The sequence below is a fragment of the Tenrec ecaudatus genome, chromosome 5, assembly GCF_050624435.1.
Source record: "Tenrec ecaudatus isolate mTenEca1 chromosome 5, mTenEca1.hap1, whole genome shotgun sequence".
Taxonomy (NCBI): domain Eukaryota; kingdom Metazoa; phylum Chordata; class Mammalia; order Afrosoricida; family Tenrecidae; genus Tenrec; species Tenrec ecaudatus.
The window spans coordinates 169,582,932-169,595,846 of record NC_134534.1 but is presented as its reverse complement, the minus strand read 5'-3'; the positions used below and the strand labels follow the sequence as shown (position 1 = coordinate 169,595,846).

General features: G+C 46.4%; 1 protein-coding gene across 5 annotated transcripts in view; it reads left to right on the top strand.

Annotated features, from left to right (window-relative positions):
- Window positions 1-12,915, top strand: part of MGLL (monoglyceride lipase) — a 126,692-nt gene that overhangs the window by 42,050 nt on the left and 71,727 nt on the right. The gene's annotated exons all lie outside the window — the stretch shown is intronic.

Below are 12,915 nucleotides of genomic sequence, written 5' to 3'. Positions count from 1 at the left end.
GCATTAACCTTTCTGTGTGTGTGTGTGTGTGTGTGTGTGTGAAAACTTAAAGCAAACCCATTTTCTATTCAATAATTTTGTTCCAGGTCATAATTGCAAATCCTCACAATATAATATCACTCAACCCATTGCCACTCTGAGTTTTCAAGCATCCTTTTTCCTTCCTCTTCCTGCCATCTGCATCTTGCACCTGGGCAAATGCAGCTCTTTTGATCTGTGAGGGTTGATTGTTCCAAATATTGTAGGCACCTCCCTCGTGTTATTGTCCACCTTACAGACTTCTCCTTTGGTTGAAAGTTGAGACTTAAAGGTGGATCCTTTTCCAGCCTTGAAGAGTGACCAAAGGCCATCATCTTGGTGTGTTGTGGGGAGGGGGGTGTCTACCAGTGAGCCTTGATCTTTTGTGATTTTAAGTTTTGTTCTACATTTCTCTCCCAGCCTACCCAGAATTTTCTATTATGATCCTTTTCAGAACAGTCAGCAGTGGTAGATGGAACCATCTAATTCTCCTGGCCTCATAGTCACGGAGGGTGAGGTTCTCATGGACCGTTAGTCCTTTGGACTAATCGTTTCTTTGTGTCATTCCATTTTTATCCATCTTTTTGCTTCTGAATGAGGAGAGCCTAGTGGTTGCACTTTCAGATGGCTGCTCACAAGCTTTGAAGATGCCAGGCACTGCCCACCAAAGTAGTATATATGTAACCATTTTCTTTGTGACTTATGTTGTACCAGTTGACCTTGATGTCCCCCGGGACTATGCTCCTGACCCCTAGGCCCTATGACTCATTCTTCAAGGTATTTGGTTATGGCTAAGCAGTCTTCATGACTTTATGCTCCATCTAGTCTACTGTATCCGTGTGGACACAGGGGGCTTCAAAAAGTTCATGCAACATGGAATTAAAAGATCATTGAATTTTCTTTTTTTTTGGTGGTGGTGGTGGTGGTGGTGGTGGTGGTGGTGGTGGTGGTGGTGGTGTGGTGGTGGGTGGTGGTGGTGGAATCATTGAATTTTCCACTAACTTTTTGATGCCTCCTTTGAACTTGTAGCCCTGATTGGCTACTTTAACTCAGTCTAATGCACTGCAGGTTCACCAGTGTTTTGAGCTGGTTCACAGATTAATCATTATTCTTTAGCATTGCATAGTATTCCATTGTGTGTGTGTACTCTTGTTTGCTTACCCATTTTTCCAATGGTGGGCATTTGGGTTGTTTCTGTCTTCTTGCTATCGTGACATGGTCTAGGTGTGTGTATGAATGTAAGTGTGTGTGTGTGTGTGTGTGTTTTCCTGTCGCAGCTGTTATTTCTTTAGGGTCTATATCCAGAGGTAGGATTGTTAGATCATGTGTTATTTCTTTTTTTTTAAACAATTTATTAGGGGCTCATACAACTCTTATCACAGTCCATACATATACATACATCAGTTGTATAAAGCACATCTGTACATTCTTTGCCCTAATCATTTTTTTTCTCTTTTCTTTTTTTACATTTTGTTAGGGACTCCTACAACTCTTATCACAATCGATACAAATACATACATCAATTGTATAAAGCACATCCATACATTCCCTGCCCCAATCATTCTCAAAGCATTTGCTCTCCACTTAAGCCCTTTGCATCAGGTCCTCTTTTTTTTTCCCCCTCCCTCCCCTCTCCCCCCTCCCTCATATGCCCTTGGTAATTTATACATCGTTATTTTGTCATATCTTTCCCTATCCGGAGTCTCCCTTCCCCCCCTTCTCTGCTGTCCCTCTCCCAGGGAAGAGGTCACATGTGGATCCTTGTAATCAGTTCCCCCTTTCCAACCCACTCACCCTCCACTCTCCCAGCATTGCCCCTCACATCGTTGGTCCTGAAGGTATCATCCACCCTGGATTCCCTGTGCCTCCAGCCCTCATATGTACCAGTGTACAGCCTCTGCCCTATCCAGCCCTGCAAGGTATAATTCGGATCATGGTAGTTGGGGGGAGGAAGCATCCAGGATCTGAGGGAAAGCTGTGTTCTTCATCGGTACTACCTCATACCCTAATTAACCCATCTCCTCTCCTAAACCCCTCTATGAGGGGATCTCCATTGGCCGACACTTGGGCCTTGGGTCTCCACTCTGCACTTCCCCCTTCATTTAATATGTTATATATATATACACATACGCACACACACATATATATATATATTTTGCATGATGCCTAATACCTGGTCCCTTGGCACCTTGTGATCGCACTGGCCGGTGTGCTTCTTCCATGTGGGCTTTTTTGCTTCTGAGCTAGATGGCCACTTGTTCACCTTCAAGCCTTTAAGACCCCAGACACTATCTCTTTTGATAGCCGGGCACCATCAGCTTTCTTCACCACATTTGCTTATGCACCCATTTGTCTTCAGCAATCCTATCATGGAGGTGTGCAGTCAATGATGATTTTTTGTTCTTTGATGCCTGGTAACTGATCCCTTCGGGACCACTCGATCACACAGGCTGGTGTGTTCTTCCATGTGGACTTTGTTGCTTCTGAGCTAGATGGCCGCTTGTTTATCTTCAAGCCTTTAAGACCCCAGTCACTATCTCTTTTGATAGCCGGGCACCATCACTTTCTTCACCACATTTACTTGTTCACCCCCTTTGGCTCCAGCAGTTGTGTTAGGAGAGTGAGCATCATAGAGTTCCAATTTAATAAAAGAAAGTATTCATGCATTTAGGGAGTGTTTGAATAGAGGCCCAAGGTCCTTCTGCCACCTTAATACTTAACCTATAAATATAGACACATAGATCTATTTCCCCATCCTCCTATATATAGTTGCATGTACATGTCTTTGTCTAGACCTCCATAAATGCCCTTTGACTCCTAGCTCTTTCCTCCATCTCCCTTGACTTTTCTCCTGCCCTACCACCATGCTTCGTGGCCACCTGGGCTAGACATACTTCTTCTCTATGGAACCTTACCCTTGATCATTTCCCACCAGGCCTGCCACTCCCCCTTCTCTACCATTTGGGGTCCCATGTTTTTCCCTTGTCCCTGTGTTTGTTAACACCACTTCCTTACCCCCCCTATCCCCCCATCCCAAGTCCCCCCGGAACTGTCGGTCCCGTTGTTTTTCCTCCAGATAGTTCATCCAGCCTGTCCTATTCAGACAGACCTGTGGAGACACTAACATACACGAAAACAAGACAGAGGAAAACAAAGCAACAGCATACAACCAGACAATGAAAACAAACCACTGACAAAGAACAGAACACAACAGTTCACAAGAGAAAAGCTTGTAGTTAGTTCAGGGATCGTTTGCTGGCCCTTAGGAGCGTTTTCCAGTCCAGTCTGTTGGGGCACCACGCCCTGGCCCCAAAGTCCACTTTCAGCATTCCCTGGGGACCTTGCCACTCCATTCCCTTGCTGTTCCGCTGCACTCCCCCAGTGCTTTGCCTCAGTGTGGTGGGATCAGGTCAGGTGTAATTCCCACACTGTGTCTCCGGTGCTGTCCCCTGTATTGCCCTTAGTCACTGATTGGCATCATTTCTCATAGTGGAGCCAGCCATGTTGTTCTCTCTGTGGACTGGCTGCTCTACTCAGGAACATCATCCTCACGGCCTGGTGGGCCAGGCTGTGCCCCACTCTCTCCTCCTGCCCCTTCATCTGCTCCCGTGTGCTCTGATCAGATATGTTCACCTCCCATGTGTTATTTCTTAAAGAATAGTTTTCCACAGTGGTTGTGCCTTTTCACAGTTTCACCAACAGTGTCTTAAGGGTTCCAATCTCTCCACACCTTTAACTTTGCTATTAAGACTGGCAGGAGATATTCTCACTGTTGTTTTGATTTGCGGCTTCCTAATGGCTAATAGTAACAAGCATTTCTTCATGTGTTTGTTGGTCTCTGATAGGTGAAGTGTTTGTTCTACCAATCTTTAAAATATAAATTTTGTCTTTGGGATGTTGAGGTGTTGAATTTTTCAATAATTTTTTTCAGACTTGTCTCGGGTCTAATATGTCATTGCCACAAAACGTTCCCAGTCAGTACACCTTCTTTCTGTACCTTTGGTGAAAGGCTTTAATGTGTACAAGAATATAATTTTAGGGGTTCCCAGTCATCTCATGTGTCTTCTATTGAGTGAATGCTTTTTAATTATGTATGATAATGTATTTATGACGAATATGATACCCTCTAAATGTATCCCTATTTTTTCTTTTATAATCTTTATAATTTTAGGACATTTTTGTATATGATGTGAGATGGGCTCTGTTTCATTTTCTCCAGATTTCCAGTTTTGTCAGCATCATTTGTCAAAGAGACTCTCTAGTCCACATTTTATGGATTTTGGCCCTTTGATAAAGATCAGCTGGCATAGATGATTGGATTTCTAGGTTTAAAATCCTATTCCAATGGTCTGTATTTCTGTCATTGTACCAGTATCAGGCTGGTTTTTTTTCCTGCTGTGGGTGTGTAATAGTTTATACGATCAGACTGTATGAGACTTCTTATTTTAAACTTCTTTAGTACTTCTTTGCTTATCTGAGGTCTTTTTCCTTTCTGTATAAAATTGGAGATTAGTTTTTCCATCTCTTTAAAGAATGATGCTGCTTTGGGATCACATTTTATTGATCACGTTAGGTAGTGTTGACATTTTCACAATTTTATGTCTTCCTATCCATGACAGTATTATGTTCTTCCATTTATGCAGGTAACTTTTGGCTTCTTGTAGTAGTGTTCTGTGGTTGTTGTTATTGTGTGTGTGTGTGTGTGTGTTTGTATAACTGGCCAGATTGATTCCTAAATATTTTATCTTTTCAGTAGTTTTTGTAGATTGTATTGCTTTTGGGTTTTATTTTCTAAAATTCTCCTTTTAGTATAAAATAATCCACTTGAGTTTTGTATGTTGATTATGTACCCTGCTACTTTGCTGGATCCTTCTGTAAATTGTAATAGCTTTCATGTTGAGTCACAGCGATTGTTTATATGTAGGATCATATCACCTGCAAGTAGAGATACTTCTTTGCCAATTGGGATACCTCTTATTTCCCTTCTTTGCCTTGTGGTTCAAACCAGAACTTCAAGTAAAATATTGAATAGAAGTGGTGATGAAGGGCTTCCTAGTCTGGTTCTCATTTGCAATGGAAATGTTTTCAATCTCTGATAGTTGAGACTCATGTAGCCAGGGCTAGAAGGCAAGATGTCAGGCTGCCAGCCCAAGTCCTAAGAATATATATATATATATATATATATATATATATATATATATATATATATATATATATATATATCCACCACCCCAAGAAAACAAGATCAGGCTGTGACTTGACTAAGGGTCACATTCCACCTTCCTTAATTTCCCTAAAACTGCTTGGCTGCTCACAGCAGTCCCATGATAAAATTGTTTACATTATGGTAAGTCATATCATGAGGGAGGCTTTGACTGCCAAACTATTGAGAATACAAACTATGTCAACAGGAAGTTGATATAAACCCTAACTGTGGGGGGAAATGCCAGCCCCCCACAACTAATCACAGCTTCAATAGGTGCAATTGTATGGTTGAGCTATATAATTATCATAATATAGTCATAGAGAGCATGAGAGATAAAGGAGAGATTGAAATAATGGAGTCAGACACATTTCATAGTAGCATGCTCACCTCAGCCTTGCTTGGTGGTCCAGGTGGAGAGAGGGGGAGGGGAAGAAGGATAAGGGGAAAGGGAACAGGAGAGCAAGGATGGAGAGAAGAAGGGGAGCCAATGAGAGGTCAAGAGGGGAGTCTGAGAGAGAGCTCTTTATTGCTAACCCAGGCCTATATACCTTCGTGGGGGGGGCGGGTGCGGGGGGGCATGCAAGCCCCCTAATTACAGGTAAAGATGTACATCACAGGAAGGGGTTGCACTACAAGTTATACAGCAATGAGAGGGGGACAATCTAGGGATATACAAGCAATAGGAAGAGGAAGAATTGGGGGTACACATGTGACAAGATGGGCGGATCCTAGATTCAGGACAGCAGCCTAACTTCGTTGCTGAGCCGGTTTGACCTGTTCCCTAGATCTCTGTAGAAATCCTTATCAGTAGGGTGTAAACCCCACCTACAGGAACCAAGCTGAGGGTCACAAGCCTTTAGAGAGAAGTAGCCCATTGTCCTTAACAGCAGGGAGCAGGGGGTGGGACCATACAGTAGTCTGGCAACTGCCTGCCTTCCGGGAGGATGTCTCTAAGCATCTGACCTCTCACCATATGTTGGCCAATAGCTCCTAATATTTGGCATGTCTTTGGGGGAGACAAAGCTGGGGAATTCTCTTTATAATCCCACACCTAACTATAACAGGCCACTGCCCGTCGTTTACCAGGTGATGCCCAGTGGGTGAAGCTGCATTTGGTGTAGGTGTAACTGGGTAGTGTAGATGCAGTTGCTATCTCCCCCTGGGTAGAATAATTAAATAAAGAAATAAACAAGGGTAAGAGAAAAAAGCAAAAAGAAAAACGAGGGAAGGGGAAAAGGGAAACAAAGAAAGAATTTTAAAAAGGAAGAAGAAAGGAAAAACTTGTAAGGGTGGGGTGTCTGGTTGGCATGCTTTCTGGTTGAGAAGAGGGCAGGGTGCCCGGTCTGTGTTGGAGTGCCCTGACAGTCTAGGATGTGTCACAGGGCAGGGTGTCTGGTCCAGGTGGCCTTGCTCTGCTGGCAGCGGAAGCAGAGAGCATGTATCCAGATGTGGAGATGGTGAGCACCAGGTGTCTAATCTGAGAAGGCACCCTTCTGACTGCAGGTGGAGCAGGGACAGCATGGGAGGGTGTTAGGTGGAGGAAGGTGGGACTAGCCACACTTTTGGTCACTGGAGTGTGTGAAGAATAAAGAGGGTGAGATGAACTTTCTGATCACCAGCCATCACTGGTGCAGGCCCGGGTAAGTGGAATCGTCTCCATTTGACCCTGTCATGTGCCACACCTCAAAATAACCATCAAAATGTAATATTCGTGGCAGTGGACAGTTTCTTAATCACATTTATGATATTCTCTTTGGCTGGTAAACTTCCCAAACCAAACTCACTGCCATTGAGTCAGTGCTGACTTGGGGGTTTCTGAGATTGTAACTGTTTATGGGAGTAGAAAGCCTAGTCCAGCGGTTCTCAACCTGTGAGTCGCGACCCTTTTGGGGGTCGAATGACCCTTTCACAGGGCTCGCCTGATTCATAACAAGTAGCAAAATGACAGATATGTAGTAACAACGAAAATATTTTTATGGCTGGGTCACCACCACATGAGGAACTGCATAAAAGGGTCGCAGCAGGAGGAAGGTTGAGAACCACTGCCCTAGTCTCTCTCCCTTGGCGCTGCTGCTGGTGGTTTCAAACCGGCGACCGTGTGGATCGCAACCCAGTGTGTAACCACTACACCACCAGGAGTGAGATTCCCAAGTTAGGTCTTTCTTTGTCTCCTCGTCTTTAAAATGACGAGTTCCTTCTCACTGAAAATGGTCATTTCTCGGCAGTGTAGAATTCTGTCACCCTGGCCCAAGCCCATAGTTGCTCTTCTGTTGTATGTGATTTGAAAACAGGGATGGAAACTGGTTGCACAGAGAGGGAGGGGGCTTGAGAGCACTGTATCCATGCAGAAATGCTTACACAGAGGAGGAAATCTTGATGGACATGTTAATGTCATAAACTGCACATTTGGTTTCCTTCTGCCAAGAGCACTTTCTGTGCCAGATCTGTGCAGTATGTGGGTAATTGAGGAGATTGTGGGATCTTTTTTATTACAGTTGTGACAGTCTTTATTGCTTTATGAATGATCCTAGTAATGTTTGGGAGGCTGAGAAGTACTATTTGAGAATGATCCTGGCTATAGCTACAGGGGGAGTGCCATTAGTAGTGTGGACACTGTCTACACTCTGCAAAAGTTTGAGAGAGGCAATTATTCTCTACTGTCTTAGCATCATTAAGATGTGTTGTGACCATCAATGTGGTGAGAAAAACAGTGTCTACATCATAGAAGTGCTACCTACCTCTAACTAGAATTTCAGGTGTCTGTTTTCTGCCTATCAGCCGCCATTTCTTCACATGATCTTGGCTAAATCTGTGGGATTAAATAAAGGTTGGACCTATTTATTTTTGCCTGACTGTGATGTGGTAACAGAGTAAGAAAAGGTTCCTTTATAGAGCAAAGGAAAAGAAGAAACAGCCCGCCTTGTGATGCTTCAGGAGAACATTTAAACGTTGGCACGCACGCGCCTGTTGACATCCTGAAAAACGGTGGCTTGTGTCCCTGTTTTGGTTTCCTTGACTGATTGGCTCCTTTCAGCGACTAGCTGGAAACCCCTCCGGCAAGGGCTGGAGGAATGTGTTCACTTCAAGAAGGGAACCCACTTGACGGTGTGTGCCTTGTGTTGTGTCCTGATGAAAATGAGTGCCGCGTGCTTAGTGGAGAGCTGCCATGCTGGTGAGGCGCCCGCAGGTGAACAGGTGAACAGGTAGGATGCCGAGGTCAGTGCTCTTGGCCTTGTTTCCTTCTGCTTAAGAAATGTGTTCGTAGGAGATGTTTGAACCTGCAAGTGCTGGGGCTAAAGCTGGCCTCTTCCCGTGCTACGAATGTCAGAGTGCAGGAAGACACATCTGAATCCACACTTCGTTTTCTCCACCACCCATTCTCCTCTGCCCGCAGTCCCCTCGTCCTCCCCCAGAAGTCGCTTTCCTGCGTGTTTTCTGCCACCTCTCCGGAGCCTTGACCCCTGGAGAAGAATGAACTCTTCTTCCCCTGGACTGTGGCTCCAATTGGTGTGACCAAGGAGATCTAGTTTAACTCTCCCACACTTGAAGGTGCACATTCACCAAGTGGGCCAGCGAGCCCTGGCAGCAGAGTGGTGATCTGTGGGCCTACTAACTGCAAGCTTAGCCCTTTGAAACCACCAGCTGCTCCCCAGGACATAGGAGAGACCTCCTACTCCCTTAAAGAATGACAGTCTCAGAAACCCACATGGACACTTCTGCCCTGTCTGACTGGGTCACCTATGAGTCAGAATCGACTCAATGGTAGTGAGTTTGGTTTTGGTTTGTACCAAGTGGGCCAGATCATTCTGGGTCTCAGTGTACACTTACTGTCAACTAAGACCTGGTTGCGGTGTATGGATAATAAGGGTCCCAGACAAGGGTCCCCTTGAGAACCCTGGTGCAGATCACCTGGTGTGCACTGCGCCAAAGTGTGGGTGGCCCCACAGCTATGGAGGCCCTGCGTTTGTGGATGGGCCCATGGACATGTCCTATCACAATGGTAATTCTGTCCCTGCTCATATTTGTAGTTTACTAACTTTGTGAATGCTGGGTCTCTCAGGCTCTTGGTGTCCCCCAGCCAAGGGGTTAGTAGCTTCCACCAGGCTGCGCCCCCACATTATATGCCAAGCCTAAGGTGCTGCTTGCTAACCATGGTCAATGACCGTACACTTGGAGGTCAGCTGCTTAAAGGCTATCTCCCTGAGGGTTATCAGCCACCTAGAGTACTCAGACCCTCTAGTCCAGTGATTCTCAACCTTCCTCACGCTGCGACCCTTTCATACAGTTCCTCATGTTATGGTGACCCCCCCCCAACCATAAAATGATTTTCATTGCTGCTTCATCACTGCCATTTTGCTGCTGTGATGAACCGGGTGTCCCCTGTGAGAGGGTCATTCCACCCCCAAAGGGGTTGAGACCCACAGGTTGAGAAGTGCTGCTCTAGTCTGTCCCACCCTAAGTAGGGCCCACTCCCTTCTGATAAGGATCGTGGATTGTTCCCCTGAAGGAGAGCCCAAAGGCTAACATCAAGCCAACTCAGGAAGGACCAAGGTTGGGCTGCCCTCTTGACTCTAGGGTCCTGCCCACCTTGTCACATGTGAGCCCCTAGTGCCTCCCTTCCTGTTGCGTGTGCACTCCTAGCTCGTTCCCCTCCTGTTGCACATGTGCCTATGGTACAACCCCTTCCTGCTGTGGTGTAATCAGGGGGGCTTGCACGTCTCCTAAGTGCATATAAGCCGTGATTGGAAATATATTATCTCTCTATGGGAGGACCTGGCTGCTGAGCTCATGGCCGTCGGGGAGGGAAGCAATTGCATTCTTTATCTTGTCTGATGTCTCTTTAATTTTACCTCTCAATTACATAACCGCCCCTTGCACCGTTCGATTGTGGGGGCTGGTACCCCACACATGTCAGTGGCCAAATTAGCAGGGAGAAACATCATATCTTCTAATAGTGGAGATGAGAGAACCAGATGGCCATTGGGACTCTGGGTCTGATGGGCAGGGGTGCAAGAGCAGCTGTGAGGGGAGCTGGTCAATGATGTCAGTGCGGTGTTGGCAAGGACCCCTGGGACACCGCTTGCACCTCAGGTGTGTCGAAGCACAGTGCCCTGTGAGGCCTGTAAGGATGGGAAGATAGTGGGGACTCAAGGTACACAGAAGCTTGGCGCGGGTAGAAGGTGTGGAGAAAGCAAGAACACTTACCTGGAGCACTGGTTGTCGGCCTTGGCTGCTCCATGGAGTCAGGTGGGGAGTTTGAAAATGCCTGAGTCCTACCCACGAGCCTCTGATGGCCTTTCGTTTGGGGTGTGGCCTGCCTCTGGGAGTGCAAGAAGCTCCTGGGGGGGTCTGAGGATCTCCACTGGAAGCAGAGGGGGCAACTGGGCCCATCCCATGGCTCCGCAGGACTCTGCCGCGCTGAGCTCTGGAAGTCGAAGCCCAGGAACTGTCCTTCTGAGAGGCCACACGCTTGAAACGGCTCTGGAGCCATTGTGCACGTGAGGCTGCTGTGGGTCACGACCTGCTTGGCCTGCTTTGGGGGAAAGGCTTCACCAGAACCAAAAAGAGGAAACAGATCCTGGCTGGGAAGCCCAGGGCTCTGCCGAGAGCTCCTTGAATACTGTGGAACTTGCGTCGAAGTGCAGGCAGGAAGGGACAGAATGGGTGTGAGAAGGCCAGTGGGACTGCAGCGGGGCCCTGGAGGAGCCCTAGGGCAGTATTTATTGGCAGAGGGCCCTCAGAGCAGAGGGACAGTGCGGAAAGGATGGGGGCAGGAGGACCTCGTATTGGACCAGGTGGGAACCTCACAGTGGGATTTTCTGGTGACAGTCTAAATATAGCACAAGGAAGCCATTGCTTTGCTCACTGCACTCCTTGGTTTACCAGCTGGGAGCGGTGACTCACTGGAAAACCCTCGCATGGAGGACTGGCTGATGCGAGCAGGGAGAGCGTGGCAGGGAGCCCGGGGGACAGCCCAGACCAAGCCTGGGCACATCTCACCCTGGAGAATCGTCTAGAAGCTGCCCTGCCCTTTCCCCCCACCTCCCACCCCCAGCAGCCTGCTGGCTTGCACCCTGGCACATTTGGAAACACATTTGCTAGGGCCAGAGAGGCTTTTGCTTTATTTACCAAGCAGAAAGGAACCCTCCTCAGCAGATTAGCAGTGAATTAATTATTTACAAATATTTGAGAGAAAGTGTTAAAGGGAGTTTTGGGGTTTTTTTAGTGTTTGGTTTGTGTTTTTTTTTAACTCAGCTGGGGTATGTGAGAAGAGAAAGCTTTTGGGGAATATTCGTGGGTGGCAGTTATGCGTGTTTCTCTTAGGGGGAGTGGGCCCTGCCCAGACAGAAGAAGAAGGCTCTTTAGGAAATTCCAAAAGCAAAGATAATCTCTGTGTATTTTTATCCAGATTTCCATCCAGGTCCACTGACAGACGCATCTAAAACGGACTGCCATCAGCCAGGGGGGGAGGTGTATTTTTGTATGTGAGATGTTTGAAAATGTGTTAACAATTTTTCTTGCCTTAGTAAATACAAGAGTGAAAATAACAGAGTCGGTTGCCCGGTCGTGTTTCAAGAGTCCACTGGGGCCTCGTGGCAAATGGACAAGGTGTCGGAGAATGAACAGTGTACCCTTAGATGGCAGGGAGGTCTTGGATGTCCTCTCTGCCCTCCTCTTCATTATCTGTTCACCATGAAACATGCCCGTATCTTCCCTCTTTGATGTGCATATCTGGTCCATCAATTTTATCATCTGCCTCGAGAAATAACCAAATCTTTCGTGAGCCTCACTTGGTTGGTCATGCCCCTTCCTTTCTTTACCAGCACGTGGTGATGATTATGGCAAAGCGGGTTATGAGTGAGCTAACCCCAAGATCCACAGTTTGTGACCTTGGAAAATGTTGTGACCTTAGCTTCTCTGGGCAGCCATTGCTTCATCTACAAAGTGGACATATGAATGCAAATATTGTTGAATTTTCTTGGGGGGATTAGCTAACGCTAGGCTCCACGATCCAGGCTCAGAGATGGTCATGGTGGTGGTGACGGTGATCAGAGACTGCAGTGGTGGTCATGAAGAAGGGTATACGAAAGATGAAGTTTAACATATCCCCTTACACGGCCTTTGTTATTGTTGTTGTTGTTAACCGAGAACTTTGAATTTCAAAGAAAATACCTCAACAAAAGCCATTTGTCACAAAGATGGGTGTCATGTGGTTTTGCATTAATTATGGTTCAATACTTCCAAGATATCAAGGGATATCATTGCTGGTGTCAGATGGACCTTGAAGGCGGAGAATACCATCAGTATGTCTACTTGTGTTTCACTGACTATGCAAAGGCATTTGACTGTGGATCATAACAAACCATGGATCGCCTTGAGAAGAATGGGAACTCCAGGACACTTCCTGGTGCTCGTGTGAAACCTGTACGCGGATCAAGCTTCATGTGTGCACATAGAACAAGGTTTTAAACATTTTAAACATGGTTTAAAATCAGGAAAGGTGTACATCAGGGTTGCATCTCTCCCCCGTAGTTATTCAATCTGTCTGCTGAGCAATAGTCACAGGAGCTGGATGATATGAAGAAGAATTCACATCAGGCCTGGAAAGAAGGTGAATAACCCGAGGTGTGTCGCGGACGCAGCCTGGCTGGTGGAAGGTGAAGAGGACTTGAAAGACTTGCTGATGAAGA